Consider the following 15,117-nt stretch of genomic DNA (forward strand, 5'->3'; position numbering starts at 1 on the left):
GGATCACAAAATTACAGAATTTTGAAGATACCTCAGCAGCCATTTTGACCATTACATGCACATAAAAGAATCCCCACTCTACCATATCTAAGCAATCATCCAGGATTTGCCATAAGATCTCCATGTAGGGAAAGTCTCAACCTCCTGAGGTAGTTCATTCCACTTGGGATAGTTCTTTTTTTTATTTTTTTTTTATTTTTATTTTTTGCTGAGGCAATTGAGGTTGTGACTTGCCCAGGGTCACATAGCTAGGAAGTGTTAAAAAAGTATCTGAGACCAGATTTGAACTCGGGTCCTCCTGATTCCAGAACTGGTACTCTATCCACTCAACCATCTAGCTGCCCCAGAAATAGCTATAATTGTTGTTGTTGTTTTTTAATACCAAACCTAATTTTTTTTGCAACCTCTCCCCAAGTGCTCAAAATTCTGGGGCCAAACAGAACAGGTCTGATCTCTCTTCTATCAGAAATCTTTCGACTATATCAAGTACTTGAAGACTTTGGCCTGTCTCAGGGCTGAGTAATCATGCCTTGTACCCACATTAAAGCTTTTTCTTTCCTAGGTTAAATACCCCAAGGAACATTGGTTTCTTCAATCATGTAGCATGACTTTGAGGTCTTCCACCAACCTCATTATCCTCCTCTCCATGTTTTCCATCTTATCAATTTTCTTCCAAATATAGATCCCCAGAACTGAACACAATACTCCAGATGTGTTCTGCCTGGGGTTAAATATAGTGGGACTCTGATCTCTGCATCCCAGGAAATTATACCTCTCAAGAAACCCAAAATGGTATTATCGGAATTTTGGTAATTTGTTCATTGAACTTGCAATCCACTAAAACCCCATGCAGTTTTCAAATAACTATCTAAATGAACCAAATCAGCTCCAATAGAGCAGTAATGAACTGAGCCAGCTACACCCAGCAAAGAACTCTGGGAGATGACTATGAACCACTACATAGAATTCCCAATCCCTCTGTTTTTGTCCGCCTGCGTATTGTATTTCCTTTACAGGCTAATTGTACACTATTTCAAAGTCCGATTCTTTTTGTATAGAAAAATAACTGTTTGGTCATGTATACATATAGTGTATTTAATTTATACTTTAACATATTTAACATGAATTGGTCAACCTGCCATCTGGGGGAGAGGGTGGGGGAAGGAGGGGAAAAATTGGAACAAAAGAATTTGCAATTGTCAATGCTGAAAAATTATCTATGCATATATCTGGTAAATAAAAAGCTATAATTAAAAAAATATGAGATATTGTATTTAATTTATACTTTAACATATTGAACATGTATTGGTCAACCTGCCATCTGGGGGGAGGGAGGAAAAATTAGAACAAAAGGTTTGGCAATTGTCAATGTTGTAAAATTACCCATGCATATATCTGGTAAATAAAAACTATTTTTAAAAAGTATATTTTAAAAAGCATAATTTCCAAAAAGAAAAAATTTATCTAACCATGCTTTCCCCAATATTCTCTAACCCCAAAAGTCACTCAAGGAATATTCTGAGCTAAAGACACTGTTCTTCTCTATTGTCTCATCAGAACATGGAGGAGATCATGGCTTATCCAAGGGGATCTCTAGTCCCAGTAGGCCCCAGAAAGGCACCATTTGTAGTCTGAGAACCAGCCTACATAAAGGTGAAGAGGATGATCGCCAGAAGACCAGCCACAGAAAAACAATTTATGAATATAATTGATTAAAGCATGGGGAAGTGAATATCTCCGCTGAAGGTCACATATCTGCAGTCCTAGGATCTGATCACATTGTAATACAATTGGTATTACACATGATCACATGGTATTACAATATCAGTTTATTAACCATCTATTAAGCTTCATCAGGGCAGCTAAGAGATGCAGTGGATAGAGTGCAGGACCTACAGTCAGGAATATCTCAATTCAAATCCAGCCTCAGACACTTGCCAGATGTGTGAACTTGGGCAAGCCAGTTAACCCTGCTTACCTCAGTTTCCTCATCTGTTAAGTGAACTAGAGAAGGAAATGGCACCCACTCCATTATCTTTGCCAAGAAAACCCTAGGTGGGGTCACAAAGAGCCAGATAAGACTGAACAAGAGTAACAGCCACAAAACATCATTATGACAGACTAGGAAGATACCACTGGATGAGCCTGGTCCCCTGATCTGTCTAGTAAAAGGACAAGACACAAAAAATTAGCTACTATCTTTCTCTGACACTTTAAGTGTACAAGCCAAAGAAATGGCTTGCTGGGTACTCATCCTTCTGGCCAGAGAGAAGCTAATGCCTTTTGTACCCTTTCCTTCTTTCATCATTTCCCATCTGTCAGCAGTGGGTCATGCAGCCTGTCCTCAACCTTTGTCAGTTTGGCAGAACACACTGGCACAGCCTCCGAGAGCCCAGGGTCACCTCCATCCTGAGGGACAGTATTGGAGAAAGGCCATTGAAGAGAACACAAATAACTAGAACAACATTATAAATACTTTCAAGTGTCCACAACCAAAAAATGTCTCGTGAGATTTATGATTCCACAACTGGGGAGAGAAATGTTGTTAGCAATTGAAGGGTTAAAGAGGATCACAGAATTTAAAGTTAGAGAGCTCATTTTAACAGATGAGGAAACTGAGGTCTGAGGAAATGAAGTGACTTATCCAGTCACAGAGCAAGCTCATCCAGAATTTGAATCCAAGTCTTGTGACCCACAACCCAAAGCAGCATGGTGCAAGCAAAAAATATGAATACCTGATTCAGGAAATTGGGTTTGACTTGGAACCAAATCCTAACTCTGTCCCTCACTCTTTGTATGACCTTCATGTCTCTGGCTCTCATCTGTAAAATGAGGGTATTGGACCTTCACCCTTTCCAACACATAACAGCTGCTGACTCCAGTTGTCTAAGGTCAAATGTAGAGAGGAATTAGTTGCCAGGTGTTGATATTTTGGTCCCAGAGACAAAATGCAAAAGCCATCTACTAAAGCACAGTTGCTTAAACTTCTTCCACTTGCCACTCCTTTTTGCCCTAGAAATGTTTACATGATCCCAGGTATATAGGTATAAAAAATAAGTATGCAAATATAATAAATAAATGAAACCAATATGCAGGCATTTACTGATAATAAATTGTAATTTTGCAAGCCCCACATTCAGTTTCGCAACCCCATAAGAGATTGTAATCCATAGTTTCAGAAAGTGTACTAAAGCATGGAGGAACACCTAGCTATGTAGAGGCAATGAATAAAGTGCTGAATCTGAAATTAGACCAAATCCCACCTTTCACATTTCCTGGCTACACTTTAACTTCTCTCAGACTCCGCTTCTTCATATATCAAATCAATCAGCAATCCTTTATTAAGCACCTGCAATGTGCCAAGCCCTGTGCTGGATGCTAAAGATACAGATAGAAAGGTGAGATAGTCCCTGTTCTCAAAAAACTTATACAGGGAGAAAGGGCAAGGCAGGAACAATAAGACACGTTAGGAATATAATATTTACATTATTGGTGGAGTTGTGAACTGATCCAACCATTCTGGAGAACAATTTAGAACTATGCCCAAAGGATCATCAAACTGGGCATACCCTTTGACCCAGCAGCATTACTACTGGGCTTATATCCCAAAGAGATTTTAAAGAAGGGAAAGGGCCAGAATGTTTGTGGCTGCCCTCTTTGTGGTGGCCAGAAACTGGAAACTAAATGGATACCCATTAGTTGGAGAATGGCTAAACAAATTGTGATATATTATGGAATATTATTGTTCTGCAAGAAATGACCAGCAGAATGATTTCAGAGAGGCCTGGAGTCTCTTACATAAACTGGTGCTGAGTGAAGTGAGTAGAACCAGGAGAACATTGTACACAGGAAAAGCAAAATTATACAATGATCAGTTCTGATGGGTGTGGCCATCTTCAGCTGTGAGGTGATTCAGACCAGTTCCATTGGTCTTATGATGGAGAGAGAGCTATCTCCATCCAGAAAGAAGCTTATGGGGACTGAGTGTGGATCACAACATAATATTTTCATCTTTTTTAATGTTGTTTGCTTGCATTTTGTTTTCTTTCTCATTTTTTCCTTTTTGATCTGATTTTTCTTGTTCAACATGATAATTGTGGAAATATGTATAGAAGAATTGCACACATTTAATATATATTGGATTACTTGCCATGTAGGAAGGGGGTGGAGAAAAGAGAGGGAAAAAATTGGAAGACAAGGTTTTACAAGGGTGAATGTTGAAAATTATCTATGCATTTATTTTGAAAATAAAAAAGCTTTAATTTTAAAAATGATATAGTATTTGGCTAAGTTCTTTTCAGGAATAATGTTTCCCTCTACTGGCACCTTTCTCCTCACTCTAACTAACCAACTCTGCTTAGTCTGTTAAACTCCTCTATGGATCTAACCTGCCAGTAAATGATATACCCAGATCTCATGGAGTATTTCCTTTCTCCTGGTTAATTGAGAGTTCCATTGAGGAACTTGTCTTTCATATGCTCTCCCATTCTATTTCATATTTATCATTCCTGCTGTCTATTGTATCCCTTTGTTTTTGTCTGTAACCTATTCCTCAAATAAATTTACCTTTTGACAAAAAGGAAAAAAAAAGAATAATAATATTTACATACCATGTTAAAATTTACAAAATTTATCCTTTGCAGATATTGTTTCATTTTGCCCTCATAATAATCCTCATAACATAATGTTATTCCCATTTTACAGATAAGGAAACTGAGGCACATCAAAAAAAAAAAAGTCAAGCAGCTTGTATAGGATCACCCAAACAGCATATGACACTAGATTTCAATTTGACATTTCTGGTTCAGCACTTTATACACTTTTCTCTCCTAATTACTTAGGAGTTCATAGATGAGTAAAAATAGGCTATATACAAAGTAAACAGTAATATATTACATAATATTAATTAATATATCATATTATTGTGTAATTCTAAAATAGTAACATGTAACATCTACAATATATCATATATTATTATGTAATTCTAAAATAGCAATATGTAACATCTACAATATATCATATATTATTATGTAATTCTAAAATAGCAATATGTAACATCTACAATATATCATATATTATTATGTAATTCTAAAATAGTAACATGTAACATCTACAATATATCATATATTATTGTGTAATTCTAAAATAGTAACATGTAACATCTACAATATATCATATATTATTATGTAATTCTAAAATAGTAATATGTAACATCTACAATATATCATATATTATTATGTAATTCTAAAATAGTAATATGTAACATCTACAATATATCATATATTATTATGTAATTCTAAAATAGTAATATGTAACATCTACAATATATCATATATTATTATGTAATTCTAAAATAGTAATATGTAACATCTACAATATATCATATATTATTATGTAATTCTAAAATAGTAATATGTAATATCTACAAAAGTAAATAGGGGCATTAAAAATTGGAAAATCAGGAAAAGTCTCTTGATGTAATTGATGCTTGAATTAAATATTGCTGGGAATTGGGCGTTCCAAGAAGTAGTAGAATAAAGGCAAGAAGGACTTAGCCAGTGCAAGGCACAGGAAATAAAAAAGGATGGGACCTATAATTGTTATTCAGTGTTTTCAGCCAAGGCTGACTCTTTGTGACCCCATTTGGAGTTTTCTTGGCAAAGATACTGGAGTAGTTTCCCATTTCCTTCTCCAAACATTAAATGACCTGATCAGAGTTACACAGTTAGTTTATGTCTGAGGTAGAATTTGAACTCAGGTTTTCCTGACTCCAGATCCAGAGATCTTTCCACTGCACAACCCAGTGGAAATAATTAATGTAAAGTGTTTTACAAACTTTTCTGCTGCAGATAAAGCCAAGGAGGGTAGAAAGGGAAAGAAAAGGCCATGTTCTCAGTGTAATCAAAGGAAAGAATTTTGAAAGACTTCAGGACTCCAATCAATATAATTACCAACCATACATCAAGAGAACCACTTATGAAGGATGAAGGGGTAAAGAGTTCCAAGAGCAAGATGATACATATACTTTTGGACATGACAAAGTGTTTGACTCACTATGCATATTTGGTACAAATGTTTCATCTTTTTTTTCTAATTGGGTTAAAGAGAGGGGGGAATTAGTCATTAATTGAAAGAAAAGAGGGGGAAGGTCATTGAAGCATTTTTTTAAATGCACAGTAGAGAACGAAAGACAGGTCTGGAAGAATCAGAGACAAGGATAACTCTGAAAGTTACAGTGTTAAATTCATCATATACTTATGGAAGCCGCATTGATGTGGGCATGCCCAGTTCAGGCAACCTAGAGGTCTGCATCCCTTATGGTCTGGGTGGGGAGCAGCCTTCTTTGCTTCTTTCACTTTAAAACAGGTAAGACAGAGTTAATTGACCTTTTTCAGCTGCTCTTTCTGCCGCTCTCTTATTGGCTGCAGGCCGAGGGTGAAGATCCCAGTTAATGATCAGTGAAGATGCCATGAAAAGACATTTCTTTCATGCTCCCTTTTTTACTTATTCCAGGCTCCAGGAAATAGATTGGAAAATAGTTTGTGTTCTGCATTGTTGTGCCCGGGTGATTCCCACAGGACCCGGAGTTGGAGCTTCAGTGACTTTGGAGACAGCCACAGTGTGAAATTCCTGAGAAGTCCAGAGTACTTGAGCATGAGAGGGATTTTAGACTTGAAACTGGAACTTCCCTCTATAGGAACAGCTAAATTATGATCCTAATCCCCTTTCCCTCCCCAGAGACTGAGATGAGGCAAAGGGAGGATTGTGCTTCCAATGTGTTGAGGGAATAAGTTTGCGTATTTGTGTATATACAATATTTCTGTGTAAAAATTAATTTATTAGTGGCTAAATGGCCAGTGTGCAGGTGACTGTCCCCCTCCGCTTGGAGGGCCATCATCAGTGAGGCTGGGGCCAATGGCAGAGAGATTAGGTACCCCAAACCCCTTAAGGGTACCAGAGAACTAGGGGCACAGGGGGAAGAAAATAAGTAAATCACTGAAGATCAGCAAATGGCTTTTATGGTGGGTTCAAAATGTTATACTTAAAAAGAGAAGCAAACTGTACATAAAAGATTCAGTTTCATATTTCCTTTTTCTATTCTACTATGCATATTGAAATATTTATTTTATTTTATTTAGTGTTTAAGTTTTTTTTTCCCTTTTTAAAAAGAAGTCATTATAAAAGATTTACCTTGGGAGGAGAGTACATTATCAAGCAGCCCTCAACAACTCACCATTACCCACCAAATTAAGTCCCAAGCTTCTTAAGCTTCATTTAAGATTTTCCACAGTCTGATACCACTCTATATTTCCATCTGTATCTTTTGTTATTCTCCATCAGAGCTAAACAACTGATCTGTCATTTTTTAACCTCATCCTGCCCTTTCCCATCTTCCAAATGGATCCTTTTCTCATACTATTCCCTCTTTCTGGAATTGCCCTCTATTCACTGTTCTGTCTTCAAAAACAGTGCTTTATAAATTTTACAATGTTTTTACAATATTTGCGGATTATTAGTTCTTCTTTCCCCAAACATTTATTAAGAATTTACTTCCCTTGCTGCTAAGGAAAATAGAAAAATAAATGAGAGAGTCCTGTAAGCTCAGGGAGCTTATGGTAAAGTAGGAAAAGATAAAATATGGAGATAGAAAAATTTCGTACAATTTAGAATAATAAGAGAATTGTAGGGTGCTGCGAAAAAAATTCACACAGAGCACCATAATGTTTACCAAAAAAAAAAAAAAAAAAAAAAAAAGTCTAATGAGCAGTCATTATGAATATGAGGAGCAGGAGAAAAAGAGAGAGAGAGAAAACTTCCTGAAAGAGGGCACATTGGACTTGAGCCTTGAAAGTTGAGTAATGATCAAAGTTATCAATAGTCACATAAAAACATGCTCTCAATCACTAATGATTAATGAAATTAAAATAACTGAGATAACCACCTCAAGCCTTTCAGATTGACTATGTTGAAAGTAAAATTCTTCCTTTGAGCTTTTGCTCTGATTAATGAGACAAAACTCAAGACAGAATTAAAGAAGCTATAATAAAATCACATCAAAGTAGCAATGGATTGACAGGCTAATCACTGAAGATTAGCAATGGCTTTTATGGTGGGGGAAGCTTTTTGAGAGAACTCTCATAATAAGATAAAGACAAGTCAAATGTCAACAAAAGAGGCTGGGCCCTTGAACCTCAGTTTCTCTGTAGGATTAAGAAGTGCATGACAATTTCCAGGTAGAAGTACAGCATAATTCCAGGAAGAGGTGTGTGACAAAGAACAGGTAATGCAAAAAGCTTCATGGTGTCACCTTTCCCAACAAAGCCTCACCCAACACTTATTGACACACAGGGCTGAGAAAAATGAGTCACAAAATCAACATAACTTTCAATAGCTAACATAAAAGAAAAGTAAAATGATAATTGCTAGAGAGTACATAGAAAATCAGGGATGCTAATGCATTATTAATAGAGTTCTGAACTGATCCAAACATTCAGGAGAATAATTTGGAACTCTGCTAAAAGGATTATAAAATTGTATATACCTTTTGACCTAATAATACCTATATTCCAAACAATTTTAACAAAAACTATACCTATATCCATATAAACAAAAAATATATATATATTTACAATAGCTCTTTTTGTGGTGGCAAAAAAAAAAGGAAAATGAGATTCCTATGAATTGGGGAATGGCTCGACAAGCTGTGGTATATGGTTGTGATGGAATAATATTGTGTTATACTAAATGAAAAGGGTAGTGGTTTCAGAAAAACCTGAGAAAATTTATATGAACTGATGCAAAGTGAAGTGAGCAGAACCAGGAGGTAACAGTAACCGCAATATTGATACAATCAATGACTTTCTCTTCAGAGAGAAAACTGATAAACTCTGAGTGCAGAATAAAATATACTTTTTTTTCTACTTGCTTTATTTTTCTTGTTTTTTGTGCAATATATATGATGTGGAAATGATTTGCATGACTTTACATGTACAATTGATGACATAATTCTTGCCTTCTCAATAGGTGGAGGAAGAGGTTTGAGGGAGGAAGAGAGAGATCGTGGAACCTAAAAATTATCAAATGAATGTTAAAAACAAATGAATGAGTTAATAAATAAAGAAAAAGACGATGTCAAAGGATGGACAGAGGCAGAGGGGAAGACATCCTAGGCTGAGCTTTTAAGGATATAGATGTGGGAAAGGGCCATTTGGACAGAGATTAGACTATATGAAAGGAATCCATATGATCTCAGACTAGAAATATTGAATGATCCCAAGCCTAAGGGACTCAGATTGAAATTTTCTAAAGCTAGTAGGGGAAAGGGGAAGAGTTAAATTCCACTTTCTCCTTGTCCCTAATTCCACTTTCCAGCAACATAAATTCTGGAAAGTTCCTGCCCCTAACAGCTGTGCCCCCCACCCTAGCACCAGAGATTTCTCTGGCCAGCTGGGGAGAAGTCATCTGAGTAGCCAAATGTGGCCAAGAAGGCCCACCTCCCCTCTCCTGACACTGCCTTTTCCAAGGCCTGTCCTTTTCCCCAAGGCACGAAGAAATGTAAAGGGCACTAAACCCAGAAATAGAACAGAACAGAGACAGGGAGACCCGGGAAGAAAGATAGAGCCAAGGCCAATAATTCCCAAAAGCCAATAGGATAAAGTTAGGACCCCCTTCCCATCCCTCACTACACACACACACACACACACACACACACACACACTCCCAAAAGGGATAAGCTGAAGTGAACCTCCAAGTTGAAGGCATGCTGACTGATACAAGGACCTCATCACAAGATACTTAATAAATGTTTCTTAAATGAGTGAAATGAGAGGATACTCAGTTGTGACCTGAGATCAACCATTGTGTCCAAATAACTGTGGAGAAATCATGTTCCCTTCCTGATTCCTGGTTTTATCATCAAATAAATAGGATTTGATCCTGTCCTTCCAGGGTAGTTGTTTTAATAATTTGCATTCCTCTAGCAATTAAAAATTTATAACATTTTTAATGTAGACTCGGGGAGGTCTGGGGAGACAAAAAAAAATTATTTCCAGTGTAAAGCTAAGAGAGGCTCAGAGAGGTTAAAAAAAATTATCTGAAGTCCGATAATTAGTAAGTGGAAGAGCCAGAAGGACAAACCTATAAACCCAGAACTCTTCTCACTCCAGTTCACTTAATCCTCTAATGACCCGGGAAGCAGTTAATTCCTTGTCCCCACTTTACAGATGAACAAAATGAGACTTAGAGAGGATTCTGAGAGCTGGAGCATGTGAAGATAGGTCTTCTGACTGAATCCAGTGTCATTTCCACCAAATCATACTCCCTGATGATAAAGGGGGAATGTAATTGTAGCAAGATCATTTCCTGGAATAATCTGAAGGCCCCAAATGATCTCATCCCCTGCCCATTATCCCTCTTAAGCTCTACCCAAGCTTCCTTCCCTGCAAACTCTGCCCATCTGTCTCTAATCATCTTCCCTATGATTCAATTGATGACTGAAAAATGGCAATGCCCTAAAAGCTTTGCTATAGCCCACATTCATACTAGTGAGCTAATTTTCTATTCTCAGGCAGACTAACCCCACTAGCTCTAACCCCACACAGATTCATCATCCACCTTACTTATAGAATCCTGAAGCATAAATGGAATGAATCAATGAATGAAATCCCTCTTCATGAGATTTATTACTGACTGATTGGTTCAATATACTTAATGCTTCCCCAGTCTTTTCACCTTTAAGGGAAATAGGGGTTGTAAATCTTGGACAAGAGGAAACCTGGTAAATTGTTAAGATTACTGAATTTGGAATTAAAGGACCTGAGACACAATCGATATTCACTTACTATCTGTCTGAATTTGGGTCAATTACCTCCCCTTTGGGGGCCTGTAAAAGAAGGAAGTGGGACCCCCATGTTCCAAGGTGCCTTCCATCTCTAATCCTGAAGGAACCTCAGAGAAGCTCTGGTCCAGCCCACTTATGTCTTTCCTACAACACAACCAACAAGTGTTCATCCAGTCTCCAGGGATGGGGGGGGGTCACCCCTTCAGAAGCCATGTGTGACATTGTAGGTAGGTCCACTTATAAGGAGTGTCTCCTTACAGAGAGCAGAAATCTCTGCCCACTGCTCCTAATTCTTCCTCCCAAAGCCAAGTAGAACAAGGTCAATCCCTCTTTCTGCACGCCAGCCCTTCAAATACTTGGAGAATGTAATCTTATCTTCCTCACCACCCTACCCCATACATCTTCCCTATCACCAAGTCAAATATCCCCAGTTGCTCCAAAAAGCCCTTAGAATGCCATGGTCTCAAGGCCCTCAACTGGCCTGGTCACCTCCTCTAGGGCCCGCTTCTCTCTGCCCAGACCAGACCTTCCATTCTAGACCTGAGCCCTGGGTCTCCTATGCCCACAACTTCCTGAAGTCAAGCCTCAGTCCCTGGGGAAGTTAATTCACAGTTTTTTGGTGATTGGGTGCAAACTCACTCAGTTAAGTCTCTAACCCCCAGACCATGCTCCAGCCCAGGGATTCCACCCAATCATGTAACCATCTGCCCAAGCCATCTCACTGTGCACCTGCTGCCCAGCTAGAAGCACCACCTTCCCTTCCACCTGCCCTCTCTGGTCACCCTTCCCTCTGCTAAAGGCCTTTCCAGGCGTCCGGCCTCCTTCTGGCCCTGGCCCTGTGCCTGCCCCCTAAAATTGTTTCCCACTTACACTCTGTGAATGAATGAGAAAAGAAGCATTTACTGAGCACCTACTAACCCTGTGCCAAGCACTCTTTTATCTTGTTTGATCCCGTGAAATAGATACTATTGTTGTGCCCAGGGCCAGTGCTCTTAGTACTATCTAGCTAGTGGGGGGTTTTAAAAGCCAACTTTGTACTTAACCCTACTGGATTTCATTTTATTAGTGCCAGTCTATCAGTTCTGCTTGTCAAAATCTTTTCCTGTTTCAATTCGTATCTTCACAACTCAGCTTTTTCTCCCAATAGTCTTTCAGCCCTATGGCAAGAACATCCAGAGAGCACCAGAATGGCTATTGGGAGAAGGGAGGAGGGAAATACTGAGAGAAAATGAAGGGCTATAAAAGCAAAAGATACTGATTAAAAAAAAATTTAAAGCACGAGTTTGAAACCAGACTTAGTTCAAATCTCACTTCTGCTACTTACTACTTATGTGACCTGGCTCTCAATTTCCCTCTTTGTAAAATAACAGGATTGGGGCAAGTAGGATAGAGTATCAGTCCTGATGTGAGTTCGAATCTAGCTTCAGACACTTACTAGCTATGCAATCCTAGACAAGTGGTTTAACTCTGAGTGCCTCAAAAAAAAAAGGGGGGGAGGGAGGCTTATACCAGACTTTCTCTAGGATCCTTTGTCATTCTTTTAACTGTGATCCAGATTCCATGTCTAAAAGCTTGTAATACTAAGTCCTACTTCTTCCCCTGCTCCTTTGGCCCACAATTATTTCTTCCTCTAAAGTCTTCCATTTCTTAAAGAGTGGGTCATCTCCTCATTCATTCATTCATTCATTCAGATAAAATTTGCTAAGTCCCTACTGTGGGCAGAACACCATGATAGGTAAACAGTCAGAAGGAGAATAAAGACGTAACTCCATCCTCCCTTTTTCATTTGAAAATTTAAATGAAATTTCATTTTATTATCACCCCACAGGTCCTCCTCATATTATCTGAGTGCCTGGAACACAAGAAGGGCTCAGGACCTGTGAGTAATTTATTGGCTGAGTAACTGATTGCAAAAAGGAAAAGATGGACAGGGCAGAGAATGGAAAGGTGAACTCAGAGGAGCTTTCTGGATGTCTCATGACCTCCTCCCCAAGAGGCACGTGGTTTGTCCCTCAAAATGTGACATCCTGTGACTGACACCTTCCCATGCCAAGTCAACACAACTCCAGATACTTGGCAAAGGGGCTGGATTCTGGGACTAAAAAACACTTAACTGTCTCCCTGCCAGGCCTCCCAATCTCAAGAGTGGCCCCTGTTTCACTCCCTAGTTCTGAACTGGGCCCAAAGTTCTAGTGTATTAGGGAGTTAGTGGGGTTCCCATACACACAGCTTTGGGGAAGAGAGGCTGATTTGTATCTGACCCCAATCATTCCCTTCTCCTTTTAAAGGGAATCAGTCCCCAAACACCTATCACCTTTGACTTCTAAACCGTCTAAGTGAAACAAAGTTTGGGAAAAGATATGAGGTCCAAGATTCCATCAAGTATAAAATAAGGGAGAAGAGTGCTGGTCTGAGAGTCTGAAAATCCAAGAGACCCAAGCCCTAATTCTGACTTTATCACTAACTCCCTATCTGCCTGTGAGTAAAGTCACTTTTCCTCACTAACCTAGTTTTTTCATTTCTGAAATGGGAATAATATTACCTCCCCTCAACACACACCCGACAATTGCACAGAAGTGGTTTGAACACTAAGTGGAAGAACAAATGCGAAGGTGCTTTGGGGTACTATGTAAATATAAAAAATTTAATAAACCAAGAGAGACCCTTCAGGCCTTTTTCCATGGATCCTACTCAAAATATCATCTTGTCTTCTTATTCTAGGCTTAATCCAACTCTTTAGAGAGTTACTTGGTGGGGAGAAAGAGGGAAAAGTTACTTAGCAGGGATAGAGAGGGAAAAGTTCCTAGGTAGGGAGAGGAAAAGTTTTCCCATACAGACCCATATGAACATACATATGCTCATCTTAGCCTCCCCTTTCCATCTTCTCATTTCCAAACACATCCTCTGCAGAACATCTGCTATACAAGTCAAACTCCACTTAATCCATTTCCCCATCATCAGCATTTCCCCTGAGGAAGGAGACATCCAAGCCCCTCAGGCCCCATCCAGGGGCCACAGTGATCCCTTCTCCCCACCTAGAAAGGGAGTCCAATCACCATGCTGCTCTTAACTGGAAAGAGGAAGGAGGCAGGGTGCGAGTATAGCTATTAAACATGTGAAAATTAATGAACATGTTCATTCACACCAGAAGAAAAGATGTCCACTGAACTCACATCCTCCCTAAGGGATCGACCTTCGGTTCATGGGATAAAGGTATTCTTGATTTATCCCACCCATGCTCCGAAGAATTCTCAAACAACTTTTATTGCTCCCACACTACCAAGATCTCTCAGGATTTGGAGGTGGAGGGAACCTTAATACTGATCAATCTCCCATTTTAGAGATGAAAAAGTTGAGACCCAGAGAGAGGAAGGGACAAAGTTGCAAAGTTTGGATGCAAATTCGGGTCCAATGATTCCAAATATGAGGCTTTTTTCACAATAATACCATGATTCCCATGATACCCAGAAACTCAAAGTAGATGATCTTAAATCTAACTAAACAGACCTAAGTTCATGACAAGGAAGGATCATTCTCCCATAAGTAGACAGAAGATGGGGGAATTTCTCATGCTTCTGGGACCATCAAACTTGGAGTCACCCACCAGTAATGCACCATCTGGTTCTGCCTTTATACCTACTACAGAATTTCATTTAATTTCCACTTCCTCAAAATAACATATCTGAACCCCGCCTCCCCCCCAAAAAGGGAGCAACTGACAATAGCTTCCTTGATGGGACCAATTGGAAAGGGTGCCCTAAGGAGAAGGGCTGACAAGTTCTGGGATCAAGGAGCCTGGGGCAGGAGTCCTCAGCCCCCATCATTTACTACCATGAGAACCAATGATCCTGATCTTCCCCGCTTCCCACCAGGGGAACAGCAAAAGGCTCCCCACATAAACCAGACATGCACAAGATCATCTGAGCAGCTCCGGACGGTAAAGACAGAGAAAGAAAGGCCTGATCCCCCTCTTTGGATTTCCAACCCTCTTTTTCCTTTCTCACCCCCTTATGTTAAAGTGGTGCTGGGGAGAGGTCACAGGGGCTCACTGCCTTGCACTGAACTGTCCCAGGACATTTTAATACCATTAAGAATCTGTGTGTCCAAGGGCCTTTTAATAGTGTATCTTGTTTCTCCACTTTTCTTCTTCCAACTTTTTTTTACACCTTGAGGGAGGGGGGGCAGGGGAAGGGTACTTACTTTTCTTTTTTGTCTCACAACATGGGATTTAAAAGTCTCAGGGGCTGGAGAAGACTTTCTGGGTCCTCGGCTCAGGC

General features: G+C 39.2%; 1 long non-coding RNA gene across 1 annotated transcript in view; it reads right to left on the minus strand.

The window, feature by feature from the left end:
* LOC141564962 (uncharacterized) overlaps nt 1–15,117 on the minus strand; it is a 38,814-nt gene extending 23,697 nt beyond the window's left edge. Inside the window, exon 1 of the long non-coding RNA XR_012488823.1 lies at nt 15,041–15,117. This is a non-coding gene — a long non-coding RNA (uncharacterized LOC141564962). The remainder of the gene's footprint in view (nt 1–15,040) is intronic.

The sequence above is a fragment of the Sminthopsis crassicaudata genome, chromosome 1 (assembly GCF_048593235.1).
Source record: "Sminthopsis crassicaudata isolate SCR6 chromosome 1, ASM4859323v1, whole genome shotgun sequence".
In the NCBI taxonomy this organism is placed as follows: Eukaryota; Metazoa; Chordata; class Mammalia; order Dasyuromorphia; family Dasyuridae; genus Sminthopsis; species Sminthopsis crassicaudata.